The 21,459-nt window shown below is 39.4% G+C and overlaps 1 long non-coding RNA gene across 1 annotated transcript; it reads right to left on the bottom strand.

Annotated features, from left to right (window-relative positions):
• Positions 1-19,914: 19,914 nt before the first annotated feature.
• On the bottom strand, positions 19,915-20,834 carry LOC130913012 (uncharacterized). Its single transcript, XR_009062693.1, has 2 exons — positions 20,773-20,834; positions 19,915-20,200 (listed from the first exon to the last, which is right to left on the bottom strand). It is a non-coding gene; the product is annotated as an uncharacterized LOC130913012 (long non-coding RNA).
• Positions 20,835-21,459: the final 625 nt, after the last annotated feature.

The raw sequence follows: 21,459 nt of genomic DNA, 5'->3' as shown, positions 1-21,459 counted from the left end.
AACTTAACCCAAATGTTTACTTAATCTTAATCAGACGGCTTGTCTGGATTGATTTACCTCTCCCAATATCACAAAAATTGCGCCTAGGGCCAGCCTTGTGCTTGGCCGAGGTAGGCAGTTACCTAAGGCAGTACTTTTAACCTTATCTGACTCGCACCACAATTTTACATAGGAAAAAATCTTGCGCGCACCACAAACTAAAAATGCTCAAAATGACATTCTGTACAGTAGATTAAATAATAATTTCTTCAAAAATATTCTTGAATGGCCCGATACTGAAACCTGGCTGCGCAGTATACCGATACCATTCCGATATCATTTTGTTTGAAAAGAAAATATATGGCGGAAAACACAGACAAGACTGAAAAAGCAGTTTCTGCTTTTGCACTCCTCTTAAAAAGAAACTGCTGTAATTTAAGCCACAACAACTGTTGTGTTTGATTGAACAATATGTTTATATGCTGCCATAGCAGATTCATAGCGCTTTAAGCCCCCAAACTATTTTTAATTTGTCCGTTTTACCCTGAAAACCCCCGTTTACAGACGTCGCGCAACCGCTTTTGTTTCAACCCAGCCATAAAACGAAGGTAATTAATTTTTATCATTCAAAATGTGTGTCATTTTTAGCTTACAATCATTCATTGATGTCTAATATTTTAAAATTAAAAAAATAACTTTAAAATATGCGTGTGAATCATTTTTTAAAGTTTTAAACTAATTACGCCACAATGAAAAAACTGCTGTCTGTAAAAAAGTCATGGATATCTACCTTGTAACTATTGCTTAATTGTTTTTTTTTGTTACTGTCACATTATCTCCGATATGTTAGATGATAAATAATCGATCCAAACAACGAAGAAAAAAAAAAGTTTAAAAGGGTAAATATATGAAAAAGAAAATCTCGACCACTCCTCGATATCTGTGATTTCGGCATCGCGACCCTTGTTATATTGCCGTGTTTCACCCATAAAATCGGCAAACAATCCAGCTGTGGCCATTCACAGCTGTGTTTTGACACTCAGGGATACATGCTGCATGGCGTTTTTGGATTGGAACAAGATAAGTACGCGATAATATCTCGTTAAAGTCATGGCGTCTTTAATTCTGCTCTCGCGTGCTCTCGCCTGCAGTTAGGGTTTTTCTGTTCAAAAAAAATGTTTTTTTTTGTTAAAATGCCCTCCTGTTTAAAATTTTTCTTCCCCCAGAAAATTGAGATTTTAAGCTTTCAAATGATGTATCACATGTGCAAATCGGACAATTGTGAAATTTGGCCAAATTGGGGGTCTCAGAGCGGCACTTCAAATCACCTCAGGGTTTTCCGCCATATATATGGCGGAGAAATTTCAAAATTGTCCTATATGCATGCGTGATACATCATTGGAAAGCTTAAAATCTCTATTTTCTGGGGAAAGAAACATTTTGAAAAGGAGGGCATTTAAAAAAAAAAAAAAAATTAAACAGCAAAACGCTAACTAGAGGCGAGATTACGCGAGAGCAGAATTAAAGACAACGTGATTTTAACGAGAAATTATCACGTTTCGGACCAAAAACTCATGTAACGTAACATCGAGTGTCAAGACACAGATGTGAATGGCCACAGCCAGATTTTGGTGGGATTTTATGGGTGAAACATGGTCATACAACAAGGGTCGCGATGCAAAAACCGCAGACATCAAGGAGTGGTCAAGATTTTCATTTTCATAAATTTACCCTTTTAAACGTTATTTTTCAATTTTTCTTTGTCTAGATCGATTATTTATCATCTAAAACATTAGGGAAAAAGCCAAAGTAACGAAAAAAATACAATCAAGCGATAGTTATGAGGTAGAAGTCCGTGACTTTTTTACAGACGCAAATTTTTTCATTGTGACGTAATTTGTTTGAAAGTTTAAAACAGGGGTGCCCAAACTTTTTCCTGTGAGGGCCACATAACTTTTCCCTTCTCTGATGAGGGGCCGGGGTCAGTTTGTAACAGAAAAGGTGTGACGATTGCAGGAGTAAATGTAAAAAAAATATTGTTTTTCAGAAAGCCACAATCAAATAACCCTTTCTGGATTCTTCACGGAACAAAAGTAAATACTAGAGATGATCGGGTCCGATCACGTCATTTTCAAAGTATCGGAACCGGCAAAAAAATATCGGCCATGCCTTTTTTAAATATATATATATTTTATTTAAATCATTTTCTAATTGTATTTAACGTTGCAGACATAATATGTTACACTCATCCAGAGTCTTTAGTTTTTTAGGCTTAGGGTAGGGTTATCAGAAATATCCCGATAATGGCAGCAATTCATTTATTAGAAAATGTGTCACGTTAAATATCTAATGCCATTAATATATGCGCTGCACAACCCTCTCACTCAATGTCGTACTCAATCTGTAATAACGCTGTTTTGCCTATATCGAGAGATGAAAGGCAGCGCAAAATAAGTAGAGTGAATTTTGGCAGCCTTTGAAGCCTTTCTTCAATTGGCATAAACCTTGCAATCCTTCTCCCTATGGTTAGAAATACCATGGGAAGCAATGTGGGGGAAGCAAGGTGGCAAGTGATCTTTTTCTTAACACCTTGAGTCATTTTCCAAAGCAGAGAAGATATATCCATTGGTACCACGACGCACAGTCATGGTTTTACTTCCCATCATGGTTCCACTTCCCATCATGCTTTGGGGCATGGCTGCTGTATCATTTACTGACAGCTCAACAAATAAACTAGATGGCAATATTTAGTCACAATAGACAAAGTCACAAGTCTTTCTATCCGTGGATCCCTCTCACAGAAAGAATAGCAAGTAGTAAATGCCATCTTGAGAATTTATTGTCATAACAAACAAATACAGTACTTATGTACTCTATGTTGAATGTATATATTCGTCCGAGTTTTATTCATTTTTTTCTTAATGCATTGCCAAAATGTATATGATCGGGAAAAATTATCGGGAATGATTGGAATTGAATCGGGAGCAAAAAAAAGCAATCGGATCGGGAAATATCGGGATCGGCAGATACGCAAACTAAAACGATCGGGATCGGATCGGGAGCAAAAAAACATGATCGGAACAACCCTAGTAAATACAAATAATAATATAATAATAAAAACACTATTAATTAAATAAATAGATAATAACCAAATAACCATCTCTGGGTTCTGAACCCCCCCCCCAATTTTTGTTCAGGGGGCCGTACCAAATGTGGAGGCGGGCCTTATCCGGCCCGTGGGCCCTAGTTTGGGGACCCCTGGTTTAAAATTTGCGAGTGCATAATTTTTTAGTTTTTTTTTTATTTTTTTAAACTAAATATTTGACATCAATTAATGATTCTAAGCTAAGAATGACAGACATTTTGAATAATAAATACAATTACTTCCCTTCTTTTTATGGCTGGGTTGACACAAAAGTGGTTGCACCACGTCTGTAAACGGGGGTTTCCAGGGTAAAACGGGCAAATTAAAAATAGTTCGGAGGCTTAGTGTCCCATGAATCTGCTATGGCAGCATATAGACTTATTGTTGTATCAAACACAACCGTTGTTTTGGCTTAAAATACAGCAGTTTCAATTAAAGAGGAGTGCATTATCGCTAAGATGGCTTTGTCAGGCTGTTGCTTACCTTTGTGAACCAGTAACAAGACTAATATAAAGTGAATCCAGTAGAAAATTTGATTGCATACCTGGAATGCGTGACAAATAATAATACATTAATACACTTCTCCTCATACACATTTTATATTTATACTTATTTAGATTTTATTAGGGCTGTCAAACGATTACAATTTTTAATCGAGTTCGTTACAGCTTAAAATTTAATTAATCGTAAATAATCATAATTATTCACTATTCAAACCATCTATAAAATATGCCATATTTTTCTGTAAATTATTGTTGGAATGGAAAGATAAGACACAAGATGGATATATACATTCAACATACGGTACATAAGTACTGTATTTCTTTATTATAACAATAAATCAACAAGATGGCATTAACATTATTAACATTCTGTCAAAGCGATCCATGGATAGAAAGACTTGTAGTTCTTAAAAGATAAATGTAAGTACAAGTTATAGAAATTTTGTATTAAAACCCCTCTTAGTGTTATCGTTTTAATAAAATTTGTAAAAATTTTCAATCAAAAAATAAACTAGTAGCCCGCCATTGTTGATGTCAATAATTACACAATGCTCATGGGTGCTTAAGCCCATAAAATCAGTCGCACCCAAGCGCCAGCAGAGGGCGACAAAACTCCCAAAAAACACAAGTAACAAGTTGGCACGGCACTGTGCTGTCATTTTAATCTGTTTGAGCGGGGCATGTGCGTTAATTGCGTCAAATATTTTAACGTGATTAATGTAAAAAATTAATTACCGCCCGTTGACGCGATAATTTTGACAGCCCTAGATTTTATACTTTATAATTGCAAGTCACTTTTGAGATTTTAACATATTCTGCACTGTAAAGGCAGATGCGCCACAATTTCAATGTACAACTGTATAATGACAATAAAGGGCTATTCTATTCTACTCTAAATGGGGGCGCAATTGCACTTGCTCACGCGAAGAAGGGCGCGCTTACACGCCAGAACATGAAGCGGAGATACGAAGTAGCCGAGCGAGTGAGCGAGCTAGCGAGAAAGGAAAACACAGCTGCGAGCCTACGTGCATTTTTGATGCTTGTAAAATATCTACAGAGGCAACGTCTGTATGTATCGTCTTTTGTATTGTTTTTGTGTTTCCACTCGCGATCGGACACTTAAAGCCAGTTGTTTGGATTATTACACTAGCGAACGCATGCTAACGGTTCTTGAGTGCCGTATCTGTATTAGCAGCGAATCATCACGGATTTGCATTGTTGCGAACATGTTTGTTCCTGAGGACAAAGTTGTTTGTTTAATTTCTATTTTTAGTTTCATTCTTCAAGTGATGACGTTAGGATCAACGGCAAAATAAAGCCGAACAATCGTACCGGTGTCCTGCATCGTCATTTGGGAGTTTAGTTCGCTGTATAGCCCGGACTGAACTGTCGCGTCTTGGTACAGTACAGCTGCGTTCAAGTGATGCCAGTAAATGGTATTTGTTAGTACTCACCGATACCACCATTTGGGGTCGGATCGGGGACCCATGATGATACCGGTATTACCGGTAGTATCGATGACGCATTAATTTATACTCACTCAGTGTTATATTTGATGGAACGTGAAACATAATGGAGTACGTTTCATCTCATCTCCGGCGAAAGTAAATCCGAATGAAATATAACTGAAGCGGACATGGGCCAAATGTACTGCAAATTTCAGCCCAATTTCATGAAACGGAGTCTTTTTGAATAATGGCCCAAACTCGGTATGGAGTCACTAGCTTAATAAGCAACCGGTTTTTGGCCAGAACTGGTCCAAAGTAGCAGACACGACATTAATGAGTGGCCCAGATATGGCACACATCTTTCCCAAGCTGGGCCAGATTTGTTTCAAAAAGGGTTTTAAGTATTAAATTTCGGGTCCATTTTGTGTAATGTATTATATTGTGATGTGTTATATTGGAAATTGAATTATAATGACAACACTTCTTTTTCATGCTATGTATTAATGTGAAGGGAATAGTATCTCTTCTTGTATTTACTGTTTGACTGTTTGTATTACTCTAACGTACCCAATATAAAATAAATAGCATTTATATCATAGTTTAAGGAAAACAAGCAGAATATATTTGACATAGGGCATAAGAAATACATGACGCCTTCTGACCACGGAAGCCCAACACGTGCGTCATGCAGCTGATTGAGCAGAACTGATACTGACTACCAGGTGATACAGTTTATCACAAAAGTGAGTACACCCCTCGAATTTCTGCAGATATTTACGTATATCTTTTCATGGGACAACACTGACAAAATGACACTTTGACACAATGAAAAGTAGTCTGTGTGCAGCTTATGTAATAAAGGTACTTTATTTTCCCCTCAAAATGACTCAAAATATAGCCATTAATATCTAAACCCCTGGCGACAAAAGTGAGTACACCGCATGGGAACTACATACATCCCTAAATGTCCAAATTGAGTACTGCTTGTCATTCTCCCTCCAAAATGTCATGTGACTTGTTACAGGAGTGCTGTCAGCATTGCTGCAGAGATTGAAGAGTTGGGGGGGGGGGGGGGGGGGGGGGGGTCATTCCCACCGCAATGCTTGACTGTAGGCATGACACACTTATCTTTGTACTCCTCACCATCGGAACCAAACAAATTAATCTTTGTCTGATCAGACCATAGGACATGGTTCCAGTAATCCATGTGCTTTGTTGACATTTCTTCAGCAAACTGTTTGCGGGCTTTCTTATGTATGCTTCCTCCTGGGGTGACAGCCATGCACACCAATTTCATGTAGAGTGCGGCATATGGTCTGAGCACTAACAGGCTGACCCCCCACCTTTTCAATCTCTGCAGCAATGCTGACTGCACTCCTGTAACAAGTCACATGGCATTTCGGAGGGAAAATGACAAGCAGTACTCAATTTGGACATTTAGGGATTTAGGGAAAATAAATGAGCTCTATTATATAAGCTGCACACAAACTACTTTTCATTTTGTCAAAGTGTCATCTTGTCAGTGTTGTCCCATGAAAAGATGTACTATATATCTGCAGAAATGCAAGGGGTGTACTCACTTTTGTGATACACTGTAGGCAAGACATCTACAAGCCCTCGTCTGCAACACCAAATCCCGCAATCAGCTCTTCAGGACAGTCCAGAACAAATGGCGGGACATCCTGTACTACCACAACACCCGATAACAAAAAGAGCTCTTAAGTTTGATAGCTCGGCGTCTCTTAGACGGTGAGGTGCGACGACCTCCCACCTCTGTTGCCTCATTAACCATGACCCGGCAACGGGGACACATGAACTTGACCGCGCAAATCTGCAACCAAAGCCTTCAAAAAGACTGAATGTTTAACTAATAATTGTCATTTTTCCTCAGAATCCTTTTGTTGATTTGTGATATGGTGACCCAGAAACGAACCTGCCTCCTCGCCTGGGTCTGTTGCTGTTTCACCCACTCATAGACTTCATAATGATATTTGACGGAGCGCGTGGCCGATTAATAGGGGGCCTGCATTGTTGGCGTGGCCGTCAAAGCTGAGCGAGTTGAATCACAGACAAAGAGTTTTTTTCGTTGAAAATTCTTGTGAATAAATGTTTAAATCCCGGAATTCTTTATAGATGTGGACGTAAAACAGTCTTGATTCTTGGTTAAAAGCAAAAAAAGGTGCAGTTAGCGTTAATTTTACATAAATATTTCGAAGTACGGTGCAATGTGGCGGCCACCATATGTAAACAGAGCTTTTCCCGTGAAAATTCTTATGAATAAATGCACGAATTCCTGAATTCTTTATATATATAGATGTAAAACATGCTCGATTCTTGGTTAAAAGCAAAAAAAAAAAAAACACGCAGTTAGCATTAATTATACGTAAATATGTCGAAGAATGATGCTAGTCTGTTAGTCATTTTGGCGGCCGCCATATGTAAACAGAGCTTTTCCGGTGAAAATCGTGAATAAACATTTAAATCCTCAAATTCTTTATAGATATGAACTTAAATCAGTCACGTATTTTTTTTTGTGTGTTTTAACCAAGAATCGAGACCGCTTTACATCCATATATATTTTAAATTCAGGGTTTTAAGCATTTATTCACAAGAATATTCACCGGAAAAGCTCTGTTGACATAAGGCGGCCGCCACATTGACAAACAGACAAGCATCGTACTTCGACATATTTACGTAGAGAAATGCTAACTGCACGTTTTTTTTTTTTTTTTTTTGCTTTTAACCATGAATCAAGACTGTTTTACATCCATATATATTTTAAATTCAGGGATTTGAGCATTTATTCACAAGAATATTCACTGGAAAAGCTCTGTTGACATAAAGTGGCCGCCACATTGACAAACAGACAAGCATCGTACTTTGACATATTTACGTAGAGAAATGCTAACTGCAGGGTTTTTTTTTTTTTTTTTTTTGCTTTTAACCATGAATCCTACGGAGCCCTCCAGGTGCCAGGATAGAAAAAATAAAAAATCATAGCTAATCTGTACCCACAGATAAGTAAACTGTACCCACAGTTTAGTCATCTGTACCCACAGATTACTAAACTGTACCCACAGTTTAGCTATCTGTACCCACAGTTTAGCAATCTGTACCCACAGTTTACTAATCTGTACCCACACTTGACTAAACTGTACCCACAGATTACTAAACTGTACCCACAGTTTACTAAACTGTACCCACAGATGACTAAACTGTACCCACAGTTTACTAATCTGTACCCACAGTTTACTAATCTGTACCCACAGTTTAGCAATGACCTGGAAACAGTAGTCACCGATGTTTGGCGGGGACTCCGAGTCCAAACGCCGAGGGACCGACCGAGCAAGCATCTGCACCATTTGCCCTCGGCGAACAAAGGGGTTTTAAAAGGTAACTATTGCACGTTTTCTTTGGTAGGCATCTTTCAGGTGTCATCAATCAATATGGCATGTTGTTTTTGCACATTTTCTGTGCAGCTGCCGTGTCCATGCGTGCTTAATTCAAGTAGTGTTCATTTGTCAGTTAGCTATTTTTAGTAGCCGCATTAGCGGCTACTAACACACAACATGCCATATCGATTGATGACACCTGAAAATGTAGACGGCTACCAAAGAAAATGTTACCTTTTAAAACCCTTTGTTCGCCGAGGGCAAAAGGTGCAGGTGCTTGCTCGGTCGGTTCTTCGGCGTTTGGAGTCCCCGCCAAACATTGATGACTACAGTTTCCGGGTCATTGCTAAACTGTGGGTACAGATTAGTAATCTGTGGGTACAGTTTAGTAATTTCTGGGTACAGATTAGTAATCATCAGGTATGGTTTATTAATCTGTGGGCACAGATTAGTAAACTGTGGGTACAGTTTAGTAATCTGTGGGTACAGATTGTTAAACTGTGGGTATAGTTTAGTAATCTGTGGGTACAGATTGCTAAACTGTGGGTACAGATTGCTAAACTGTGGGTACAGTTTAGTAAACTGTGGGTATAGTTTAGTAATCTGTGGGCACAGATTAGTAAACTGTGGGTACAGTTTAGTAATCTGTGGGTACAGTTTAGTAATCTGTGGGTACAGTTTAGTAATTTCTGGGTACAGATTAGTAATCTTAGGGTATAGTTTATTAATCTGTGGGCACAGATTAGTAAACTGTGGGTACAGTTTAGTAATCTGTGGGTACAGATTGTTAAACTGTGGGTATAGTTTAGTAATCTGTGGGTACAGATTGCTAAACTGTGGGTACAGATTGCTAAACTGTGGGTACAGTTTAGTAAACTGTGGGTATAGTTTAGTAATCTGTGGGCACAGATTAGTAAACTGTGGGTACAGTTTAGTAATCTGTGGGTACAGTTTAGTAATTTCTGGGTACAGATTAGTAATCTTAGGGTATAGTTTATTAATCTGTGGGCACAGATTAGTAAACTGTGGGTACAGTTTAGTAATCTGTGGGTACAGATTGTTAAACTGTGGGTATAGTTTAGTAATCTGTGGGTACAGATTGCTAAACTGTGGGTACAGATTGCTAAACTGTGGGTACAGTTTAGTAAACTGTGGGTACAGATTAGTAATCCGTGGGTACAGATTAGCTATGATTTTTTATTTTTTTCTATCCTGGTACCCAGGGGGCTCCGTAGAATCGAGACTGTTTTGCATCCATACCTAGAAATAATTCTGGGTTTTAAGCATTTATTTGCGAGAAGTTTCAATGAAAAAAGCTCTTTGTTTGTGATTCCACTCGGTCAGCTTTGACGGCCACGCCAACAATGCAGGCCCCCTATTAATGGCCCCTGCGCCCCGTCACTATCATTATGAAGTCTATGAGTAGAATTACACCGAAAACAAGGGAAGACTAGTTTTAAGGAGGTTTATTTTTGCAGGGTAATATTTTCCTCTTGCACAAGCACAAGCTGCATTTTTGAAATTTTTGGGTACCCGGGACCTGGGGGTTCGGCTCCGAGGCGGCTGCGGCCACGTTGACGCCGGCGGGAGAGTGTCACGGGAACCGGCAAAAAAGCTGCGACTTCAATTACGATTACAAGGTATTGGTGATTGCTCCGTTCTTGATTTTGCATGCACTGAATTTGCATTCCTCGTGATGGAGATGATCAATTTTAATTTTTGTGAATAAAGTCGGGCCAGAGGCTGCTTCCCAACCCAAATCACATGTCAGCTTTTTGGCACCGCAAGCTTTGCATATTCAGAAGAAAGACTCGAAGATGGTTTACATGGAGGTTTGTCAATGGAGGACTTTATTTTCACACTGAATATTTTAGCGATGTCATCTAATTGTTGATTTGCATGTTATCAGACATCATTCATCAAGTTTTCTCCTTGTGAAACTAAGTTCTTGATAGGTTTCTTGTTGGGCAGCTGTATATGGACGTCCGAGACCGTTATGGTAGAGGTACTGGGCACCAGCATGGTTAAGATGAGCAGACACACGGCCAGAGTCGGGGTAACTTGTAGAAGCCTGGACAGGACCGTTTAACTTGAAACAAACAAAGAAATGCCAACATCGCTTTGTGTTTTCTCTCAATCTCCGTCTGACATTCTAAAAACATTTCATTCCATACTTTCAACTTTATAAAAATTTTTTACACGGAGAGAGAGCTCACGTAATCCATGCTAACAGGTTGATGAAATATTATCAAGCCACCACGGATAAGATGAGCAGACACATAACCAGAATCAGAGTAACTCGTAGAACCCTGGACATGATTGTTTCACCTGAAACAAACAAAGAAATGTCAACATCGTTTCACGTTTTCTCTCGATCTCCGTCCGACATTCTAAAAACATTTCATTCCAGCTTCACAGTTCATTGAACAGGTTGTGTTGTCAATAGGACATCAATATTGCATTTTTTTACAAAGAAATTTGGGATTTCTGGCAACACTTTATTTGACATCAGCATCATAAGACTGTCATGAGAGCGTCATAACTCCCGTATTGGCCTGAATATAAGACGGTGTTTTTTGCATTGAAATAACACTGAAAAAGAGGGGGTCGTCTTATATTCGCGGACGAGACCTTATACACATTTACGACGCTAGATGGCGCCAGATATCATTGAAGCGATGTTCTGTCATGACAGATCTCAGCTACTCTCAAGTTTAACCAGTTTGCATTATTTTATTGCAATGTTTTTCCTTACTCAGATTTGTTTCAAGACTACAGTTACAGTTAGACCTCACTTTGATGGTTATTGCAGTTATTGCAATTTTGTTGTTGTATCACAATAGATTGGTTTATTTACATTTCAAAAACCAGAAGCCATTCATTTACAAATGTGATTGCATTTTTGTTTACATATTTAAAGGTTCAGATATTAAGATTTGAATGTGGCAAAATAACATGCTTTATCTTTCAAATATATTGTTATAATTATTTTTTTCCGATGTACTGTAATTATTTTTTGTATAAAAATTAATTTGGTGTTCAAAAAGTATTTTTATCTAACTTGAGCCGTGAAAAATAGGGGGTCGTCTTATAATCAGGGCCGTCTTATATTCAGGACAATACGGTATATAAGCAGCACACAGACAACTTTTCATTGTGTCAAAGTGTCATTTTGTCAGTGTTGTCCCATGAAAAGATATACTTAAGTATCTGCAGAAATGCGAAGGTTGTATTCACTTTTGTGATACACTATATGTTTGTGAATGCATTTGTAATTAAGTTTACAGCTATAGTTTGTGTAGTTATGTGTGAGTGATTTGCTATTAGAATTGTAAATTCGTTAGCATTTGTAGCATTTAAGCTAACGGACTTTTGTTAAGCAAATTAGGCTAATCTCTTAAATTTACATTTTGATCCAACTACATGGACGTTGAACACCAATTGTTTTGTGTCAGGTGTTTTATTGTTAAAACGCATGTCGTTTTGAACATACTGTAAGTGTGCGTATGTGTGTTACAGCTTTACAAATTGTCAAAAGTGAATGAAGTACAATGCTTCAAAAATGGTTTGTTTCCTGTCTGTACAGCTGAAAAAGTTCTTAGTGAGGACAGAACACATCATATTAATAAAGTAAAGTAAAAAATAAGAAACTGTGAGGTACAATAAGGTACTCTTTATGCTACGGGAAAAAAAAAAACTACTAGACTGGACGAGACTCCTGCCTCATAAAGTCAAAATCATATACAGTGGGGCAAATAAGTATTTAGTCAACCACTAATTGTGCAAGTTCTCCTACTTGAAAAGATTAGAGAGGCCTGTATTTGTCAACATGGGTAAACCTCAACCATGACAGACAGAATGTGGGGGAAAAAAGAAAATCACATTGTTTGATTTTTAAATAATTTATTTCCAAATTTGAGTGGAAAATAAGTATTTGGTTACCGACAAACAAAGAAGACTTCTGGCTGTCAAAGAGATCTAACTTCTTCTAACGAGGTCTAACGAGGCTCCACTCGTTACCTGTGTTAATGGCACCTGTTTTAACTCATTATCGGTATAAAAGACACCTGTCCACAACCTCAGTCAGTCACACTCCAAACTCCACTATGGCCAAGCCCAAAGACCACCAGAGACAAAATTGTAGACCTTCACCAGGCTGGGAAGACTGAATCTGCAATAGGTAAAACGCTTGGTCTAAAGAAATCAACGGTTATTTTTTATTATTAGGAAACGGAAGACATATAAGACCACTGATAATCTCCCTCGATCTGGGGCTCCATGCAAGACCTCACCCCGTGGCCTCAAAATGATAGCAAGAACGGTGAGCAAAAATCCCAGAACCACACAAGGGGACCTAGTGAATGACCTACAGAGAGCTGGGACCACAGTAACAAAGGATACTATCAGTAACACAGTGCGCCGCCAGGGACTCAAATTCTGCACTGCCAGACGTGTCTTCCTGCTGAAGAAAGAACACGTCCAGTCCCGTCTGCGGTTCGCTAGAGAGCATTTGGATGATCCAGAAGAGGACTGGGAGAATGTGTTATGGTCAGATGAAACCAAAATAGAACTTTTTGGTAGAAACACATGTTCTCTTGTTTGGAGGAAAAACAATACTGAATTGCACCATACCCACTGTGAAGCATGGGGGTGGAAACATCATGCTTTGGGGCTGTTTTTCTGCTAAGGGACCCGGACGACTGATCTGTGTAAAGGAAAGAATGAATGGGGCCATGTATCGAGAGATTTTGAGTGAAAATCTCCTTCCATCAGCAAGGGCATTGAAGATAAGACGTGGCTGGGTCTTTCAGCATGACAATGATCCCAAACACACAGCCAGGGCAACAAAGGAGTGGCTTTGTAAGAAGCATTTCAAGGTCCTGGAGTGGCCTAGCCGGTCTCCAGATCTCAACCCTATAGAAAATCTTTGGAGGGAGTTGAAAGTCTGTGTTGCCCAACGACAGCCCCAAAACATCACTGCTCTAGAGGAGATCTGCATGGAGGAATGGGCCAAAATACCAGCAACAGTGTGTGAAAAGCTTGTGAAGAGTTACAGAAAACGTTTGGCTCATTTTCAAATCATTTGTTTCGGATGTACTGTTATTATTTTCTGTATATAAATTAATTTGGTGTTCAAAAAGTCTTTTTTCAAACTTGAGTCTTGAAAAAGAAGGGGTCGTCTTATACTCAGGGCCGTCTTACATTCAGGTCAATACAGTAAAAAGAACAAATACTGATTCTTAATGCTTAAAGTTCTTATCGCCTGGTTGGTGAGGGAACAAGGTTTATATTGAAGGTTTCATTTTGTAAATAGTTTAATTATATTTCGCTCAGTATAAGGTCTGTTGTCTGAGTCTGTAGTATTTCCTTTCATTTTCTGTACACCAGAGGGTGTTGTCGCCTTACTAAATAATGGCGCTTCATCAACAAAGGGCCTTTAAGTCCCATTAACATTGTTTGCAAAGATGATTGAAAGATGAATTTCATGTTACGGTTTATTTTGTGTTATATTGAAAATATATAGAGTTAAAAGGTCATAACTATATACAGTGATTGCACTCAAGGTAGAGATCGTCAAGGAAAAGGTAATAATTTAAGGTCCCGGCAATTCATAAAGGCAATTCATTGTGTGATGTATAAATTAGGTTAAAAAGGTTCAGGTAAAAGTTATTGTTAAATACTAATTGTGTTGTTTTATTTGTTTGCACCATAGCTCATACGGTGTGTTCACAACAAGCAAGGAATAAAAGTTGTAAACCCTCAGTTCGAGAGACCATCTTTTCAACGGGGATGCTACACCCATACATCCAAAAGTTGGTCGTGTTTTCCCTAAATCAAGAATGTTTTGAACAATATAAGAAAATTTCTGACGAACAATCTTTTTTTTTTTTTTTTTTTTTTAATTTTTTTTTTAGATCGGATAAATTAATTGATTGCTTAAAATAAGTCTGTTAAGCTTATTTTCAGCAACAGTGGTATGAAAAAAGTACCTGAAACTTTTGGAATTTCTCACATTTCTACATAAAATCAACATCAAGTGTGATCTGATCTTTGTCAAAATCACACAGATGAAAAAAGTGTCTGCTTTACCTAAAACCACCCAAACATTTATGTTCTCATATTCTAATGAGGATAGTATGCAAAAAATGACAGATGGTAGAAAAATAAGTAAGTGAACCATCACATTTAATATTTTGTGCCCCCCCCCTCCCCTTTAGCACTAACAACTTCAACCAGACTCTTCCTGTAGCTCAGTGCTTTTCAATTATTTTCTGTTACGCCCCCCCCCCAGAAGACGTAAATGTTTTGCGCCCCCCCCCAATGTAAATAGTATCATTTGTCTGTAAAATTGTTGTTATAAGTACACCTCTGCCAAACATTGTGTGCTTTTTCTCTATTAAAGAAAAAAGTAACATAGATCAACTTACAGTAAAGTATAACTTTATTAACATGGTTTTGTTTGTACAATGCAGGTCTACTGGTGTTAGGTTTTGTGTTGGTTCCCTCCTAGTGTGTCCTTGTAATTGCCATTGATTTCACCTGGTGTACCGCTCCTTGTGTATCCTCCAATCTGCGTCCACCTGTGTCACCCATCTGTTCCTCATTGTCTCGTTACCCTTTGTCTGCGTGTGTATATAAGCTCCCAGTTTCTTTTCAGTCCTTGTTGCGTCATTGTCAATGTCAATGCCCATGTGCTTGTCAATGTCAGTCTCCGTCAATGTCTATGTCAACGCCACTTTCAAGTCCTGTCCAAGCCCTCGTGTTCGTCTCAGTAAGTTTTTGATATCCAGCCTTTGTTAGTGACCTGAGTTTCGTTTGCTGCATTTTTTGGGATCTCCACATTATTTGTTGATACTTATTTTTTGCTAGCCTTAATTAAATCGTTTTTGCATCATCTACCTGCCTCGCCTCACTTTCCCTGCATTTGGGTCCACACACCGCCTGCCTGCACCGCACTACCTGACAACTGGTACAGGGTGACCCAAAAAAAAGTTTACTCAGTTGACTGCTTGTTTAAAAGCCATTGAAACATCTCTAAATAGGTTGTCATGCTTAAGTGATTCATTAAGGTCACTCAATGCAGCTGGTAATCTCTCGTCTCTACAGTTCCTGTGCTTCTGCTGAAAATGAAGAAAACTTTAGCTGTACCTGAATTGCTGACACCTACTGAGATTGCAGCAAATCTGAGAATATCCAGATGTGCAGTCTACAAAGTTAAAAAGAAGCTGAAAGATACTGGAACAGCCTCACGAAAACCTGGGTCTGGAAGTGCCGATCTGTGCGGACCAAAAAGTTGATATGTGGCCACCCCAGAGTCCAGATCTCAATCCCCTGGATTATAGCATATGGGCAACTGTGGATGACAGTGCCACAAACTTCTGTGGCAGCCTTGGAGAGGTCCATTCTTAGATCTTGGGAAAAGATGACAGCATCCTACATGAAGAAGCGTTCCGCAGGCGCCTGGAGGCTGTTGTGACACTTACGGGAGGACACATTGAAAAATAGAGTGTACTGTACATGTTCTTTACAATAATGTATAATTGGTGATTAAATTCTAATTCTAAAATGAATAAACATGGCATTTAAGTTGTATTATGGCAGTGTAAACTTTTTTTGGGTCACCCTGTAGTTCCCAGGGTTTCTAAAAGTACTGTCGGAGTTAGAGCCTTTAGCCACCAAGCCCCTGTTTTATGGAATCAGCTACTATTAAAGAAGCCGAGACAGTCTGCTTATTTAAGATTAGATTAAAAATGTTCCTATTCGACAGAGCTTATGGTCAGGCTAGTTGAAGTCGGAGTAGACTCACAGTTTAGTCTAAGCTGCACTAGAAGCTATAATGCTGGGGGAAGTACAGCCACTGAGTTCTATCTCCTTTTTCTCACTCTGCCTACCACTTGTCTTACTTTATTTCTATTTTCCAATGTCCCCAGACCTCAACCCCATTGAAAACCTGTGGGGTGAGCTGAAGAGGAGCGTACAGAGGAGAGGACCCAGGTCTCTGGATGATTTAGAGAGATTCTGCAAAGAGGAATGGCTGAAGATCCCTCTTTCTCTTTTCCCATCTTGTGAAACATTATAGGAGAAGATTAGGTGCTGTTTTGTTGGCAAAAGGGGGTTGTACAAAGTATTAACACCAGGGGTGCTAATAATTGTGACACACATTATTTGATGTCAAATGATTGTTTATGTGGGATTTTTTCCCCACTGAATACAGTTGTGGTCAAAAGTTTACATACACTTGCGAAGAACATAATGTCATGTAGCCTGGCTCTGCCAGACTATTCTCCCTGTATTTTTCAAACAGAGAGAAATAGTCTGGGACCCATCCCATTGACGGCCTTTTCGAGCAGATACAAAATCAATCGACAAATCAGATTCGTTTATTTGCGTGACGTGTTCTTCACGAGCAACGTCACTCTTGCGCGTCGAAAGTCGTCCCTTCAGCAACACAGACGGTGAACGGCAGAGCCGAGAATATGTTCCAATCCACGGTAAAATCAGTTTTAAATTCCAGTTATTTCTACAACTCTAATTTTTCTCTGATAGAGTGATTGGAACAGATACTTCTTTGTCACAAAAAACATTCATGAAGTTTGGTTCTTTTATGACTTTATTATGGGTGAACAGAAAAAAGTGATCAAATCTGCTGGGTCAAAAATATACATACAGCAGCGCTAATATTTGGTAACATGTCCCTTGGCCATTTTCACTTCAATTAGGCGCTTTTGGTAGCCATCCACAAGCTTCTGGCAAGCTTCTGGTTGAATCTTTGACCCCTCCTCTTGACAGAATTGGTGCAGTTCAGTTCAGTTTGATGGCTTTCTGACATGGACTTGTTTCTTCAGCATTGTCCACAATTTCAAGTCAGGACTTTGGGAAGGCCCTTCGAAAACCTTAATTCTAGCCTGATTTAGCCATTCCATTACCACTTTTGATGTGTGTTTGGGGTCATTGTCCTGTTGGAACACCCAACTGCGCCCAAGACCCAATCTTCGGGCTGATGACGTTAGGTTATCTTGAAGAATTTGAAGGTAATCCTCCTTTTTCATTATCCCATTTACTCTCTGTAAAGCACCAGTTCCATTGGTATCAAAACAGCCCCACAGCATAATACTACCACCACCGTGCTTGACGGTAGGCATGGTATACTTGGGGTTAAAGGCCTCACCTTTTCTCCTCCAAACATATTGCTGGGCTTTGTGGCCAAACAGCTCGATTTTTGTTTCGTCTGACCACAGAACTTTCCTCCAGAAGGTCATATCTTTGTCCATGTGATCAGGAGCAAACTTCAGTCGAGCCTCAAGGTGCCGCGTTTGGAGCAAGGGCTTCCTTCTTGCACGGCAGCCTCTCAGTCCATGGAGATGCAAAACACGCTTGACTGTGGACACTGACACCTGTGTTCCAGCAGCTTCTAATTCTTGGCAGATCTGCTTTTTGGCGATTCTCGGTTGAATCTTCACCCTCATGACTAATTTTCTCTCAGCAGCAGGTGATAGCTTGCGTTTTCTTCCTGATCGTGGCAGTGACAAAACAGTGCCATGCACTTTATACTTACAATTGTTTGCACTGTTGCTCTTGGGACCTGCGGCTGCTTTGAAATGGCTCCGAGTGACTTTCCTGACTTGTTCAAGTCAACGGTTCGCTTTTTCAGATCCATGTATGTATATTTTTGACCCAGCAGATTTGATCACTTTTTCTGTTAACCCATAATAAAGTCATAAAAGAACCAAACTTCATGAATGTTTTTTGTGACAAAGAAGTATCTGTTCTAATCACTCTATCGGAGAAAAATCAGAGTTGTAGAAATAATTGGAAACTCAAGAGAGCCTTGACATTATGTTCTTCACAAGTGTATGTAAACTTTTGACCACTATTGTAAATGCACTTGTATTGAAGGTTGGATGTTTCTCTTTTTTTCCATTTAGGTCCCATTTATTTAGGAAAACAAAAATATTAGAAGCTAAAAAACACATATTAACCAGGGGTGCCAATAATTATGGAGGGCACTGTATTATAATCAGGGGTGCACATAAGTGGTCCGCATGCGCACATGCATACTGGACGTAGACAAACGCGCTGGCCCTCAACGGCTTCCATACGCTTTTGCGTACCGATGGCTGACCACTGTATTTGCGGCGGACACGAGAAAATCACTTCTCAAAATGTCGAAGAGGCAGGCCACACTGAGTAATTACTTCCGTGTTCCCCCACCCCCGTCAAAAGACAGACAGACGACAGAGACGTCACCGGAGCTACCGACAAAAAGGACTTTTGCTGAAAAGTGGCTACAGGAGGTACCATGGCTAGAAGCAAATGATGCTCACACGGAAAATGTGCCGTGAGAATCCCAATGTCGCCGATAAGAGCAGCGCATTTTATGTAGGGTCAAAGAATTTCAGCCATCCAAACTTTGAAAAGCACGAAAAAAACAGACTATCGATGTCAAACAGGACCCCACTCGCCCTATGGACAAGTGGCGGAATAGGACGGAATAAAGGTAATGAACAACGACATGCACTGACAAACGTGTTTTTGTTCGCATTTTACAAAGCTAAACATGCACGTTCAATGAGGTCTTATGAGGAGGACATCCCACTTTTAAAAAGGCTTGTAGTTAATGTGGGAGCCACATAATGCCCTTTATTTTGAATTGGTGCTTTTTATTTCTTTACATTTCACTTCAAAGTAATGGCAATTTTGTTGTGCCAGTTGATGTTAATCAAGCATTAATTGTTAATATAATTAATTAAAGTTAATTGGCTCTAAGTAAAGCTTGTCATAAATTTATCGCATCAGGCGGGTCGGCTCTCAAGCTCAATGAGGACCAAGTCACATCTCCGGGTCCTCCTCTGAGAACCTGGGCAAAAAAATTATGTGCACCCCTGATTATAATCATCGTTGACGGAAACAACACTGATGAAAACCTATAAATGTTTGGGTGGTTTTAGTTGAAGCAGTTTTTTTCATCTGTGTGATTTTGACAAAGATCAGACCACATTTGATGGTGATTATATGCAGATATATGCGAGAAATTCCAAAATCTCAGATACTTTTCAAACCACTGTCGCTATTTTTCTTATTTCAAGAAATCTGAATAAAATTGACTTGAATGGATATTTCACTTACTTCTAGTAGATTTACACTGAAAACAAGGGAATTTCACTAGTTTTAAGGAGGTGTTTTTGCAGAGTAATATCTTCCTATTGCACTAGCACAAGGTGTATTTTTGGAAACTCCAAAATGACTGTTCAATTACAATTACAAGGTATTGCTGATTGCTCCGTACTTGATTTTGCATGCACTGAATTTGCTATCCACGTGAGGGAGATGATCAATTTTCACTTTTGTGAATAAAGTTGGGCCATGAGTTGCTTCTCTACTCAAATCACAAGTCAGTTTTGGGGCTGTAAGCTTTGCATATTCAGGAAAAAAAGACTTCAAGATGGTTTACATGGAGGTTTGCCCATGAAGAACTTTATTTTCATAATTTGAATATTTTAGCTATGTCATCTCATTGTGGCGTTAAATGTTATCAGACATCATTCATCAGGTTTTCTCCTTGTGAAGTCGCCGCTGAAACTAAGTTCTTGACAAGTTCGCTTGGCGGCTTTATATGGATGGTCGGGGGCGCGATGGTACAGGCATCGGCGCTGGGCATCAGCATGGCTAAGATGAGCAGACACATGGCCAGAGTCAGGGTAACTCGTAGAAGCCTGGACATGATTGTTTCACCTGAAACAAACAAAGAAATGTCAACATCGCTTCACGTTTTCTCTCGATCTCGGTCCGACATTCTAAAAACATTTCATTCCAGCTTCACAGTTAATTGAGCATGTTGGGTTGTCAATAGAACATCAAAATTGCAATTTTTGACAAACAAATTTAGGATTTTTGGTAACACTTTATTTGACATCAGCATCATAAGACTGTCATAAAACCGTCATAACTATGACATGACATTGTCATGAGCATTAATGAATGCTTATGACAGATGTCATTAAGTGTCATTCGTCAAATAATGTCCGTTTTGATTGGATGTGAAAGATGCGGACTGGACATAAATGGAGTGACAAAATGATCTTTAGATGCCACGGTCAAATAAACTGTTACCAGATTTGTCTTTGTGGGCCCAAAATGTTGATATCATTGGTCAGCATCGTGAAAAAGGGACCCAACCTTCTTCTTTTTCTGAAATATAAAGGTAATGTTAAAGGCACACAAAATAGGACAAAACGGGCACTTAAAGGGTAAACTCAAAAGCCGTAGAGGCAAAGAATTTTGTCGACTTATTTCTCTTATGTTACCTGCTGAGTGACGGATGAGCAAGTTTCAGAGTGGCTTGTAGGCAAAGTGAAATGGAATCTTGACACTCAAGTGCTTTTAACGACCCAAATATTTACTTAATCTTGATCAAACGGCTTGTCTGTATGAATTTACCTCTCTCAATATTACAATATTTACGCTTCGGGCCAGCCTTGTGCGTCGGCAAAATAATCAGTTATCTAAGGTGTTTTTTAAGCGGTGCGAGATCATCAGGCGTGCCACCAGATATTATCCAGTATCGCTTTTTAAAAAAATAAATAAAAATAAAAATCGCCTTTCTCCACTTGGAAGTGTCACGACGGCCGCTCTCAGCTCTGGTTCTCACGTGTCCGCCCAAAGCGCGTCTTTTTCAGCTTGGGATTGTCATGAAGGCCGCTCTGTAAAGGCCGAAACAGACAGAGTCCGCCGCGCTACGCTCAGCTCCGTTCCGAACGACGCAACAAATACATTTGTATTGTAATCAATACGAGGTGGTCCACATGATCCGCTCAGCTCCGACCCGGATGCGCCTGAGTCCGCCTCTCCGATCCGTCAAAACTAAAATACGTATGAGGCAGGGGTCGCGTTAACCGAATATTTTCCGTCGTTGACCGATTTTTTAAAACGGTGACGGAAAAAACTGAAGTCCATCCGTCATTTTGACCGGTTGCAATTCACACCCCAGACCA

This window comes from Corythoichthys intestinalis, chromosome 3 (genome assembly GCF_030265065.1).
Source record: "Corythoichthys intestinalis isolate RoL2023-P3 chromosome 3, ASM3026506v1, whole genome shotgun sequence".
In the NCBI taxonomy this organism is placed as follows: Eukaryota; Metazoa; Chordata; class Actinopteri; order Syngnathiformes; family Syngnathidae; genus Corythoichthys; species Corythoichthys intestinalis.
The sequence above is the reverse complement of the archived record's forward strand: the minus strand, read 5'-3'. Positions and strand labels throughout refer to the sequence as shown.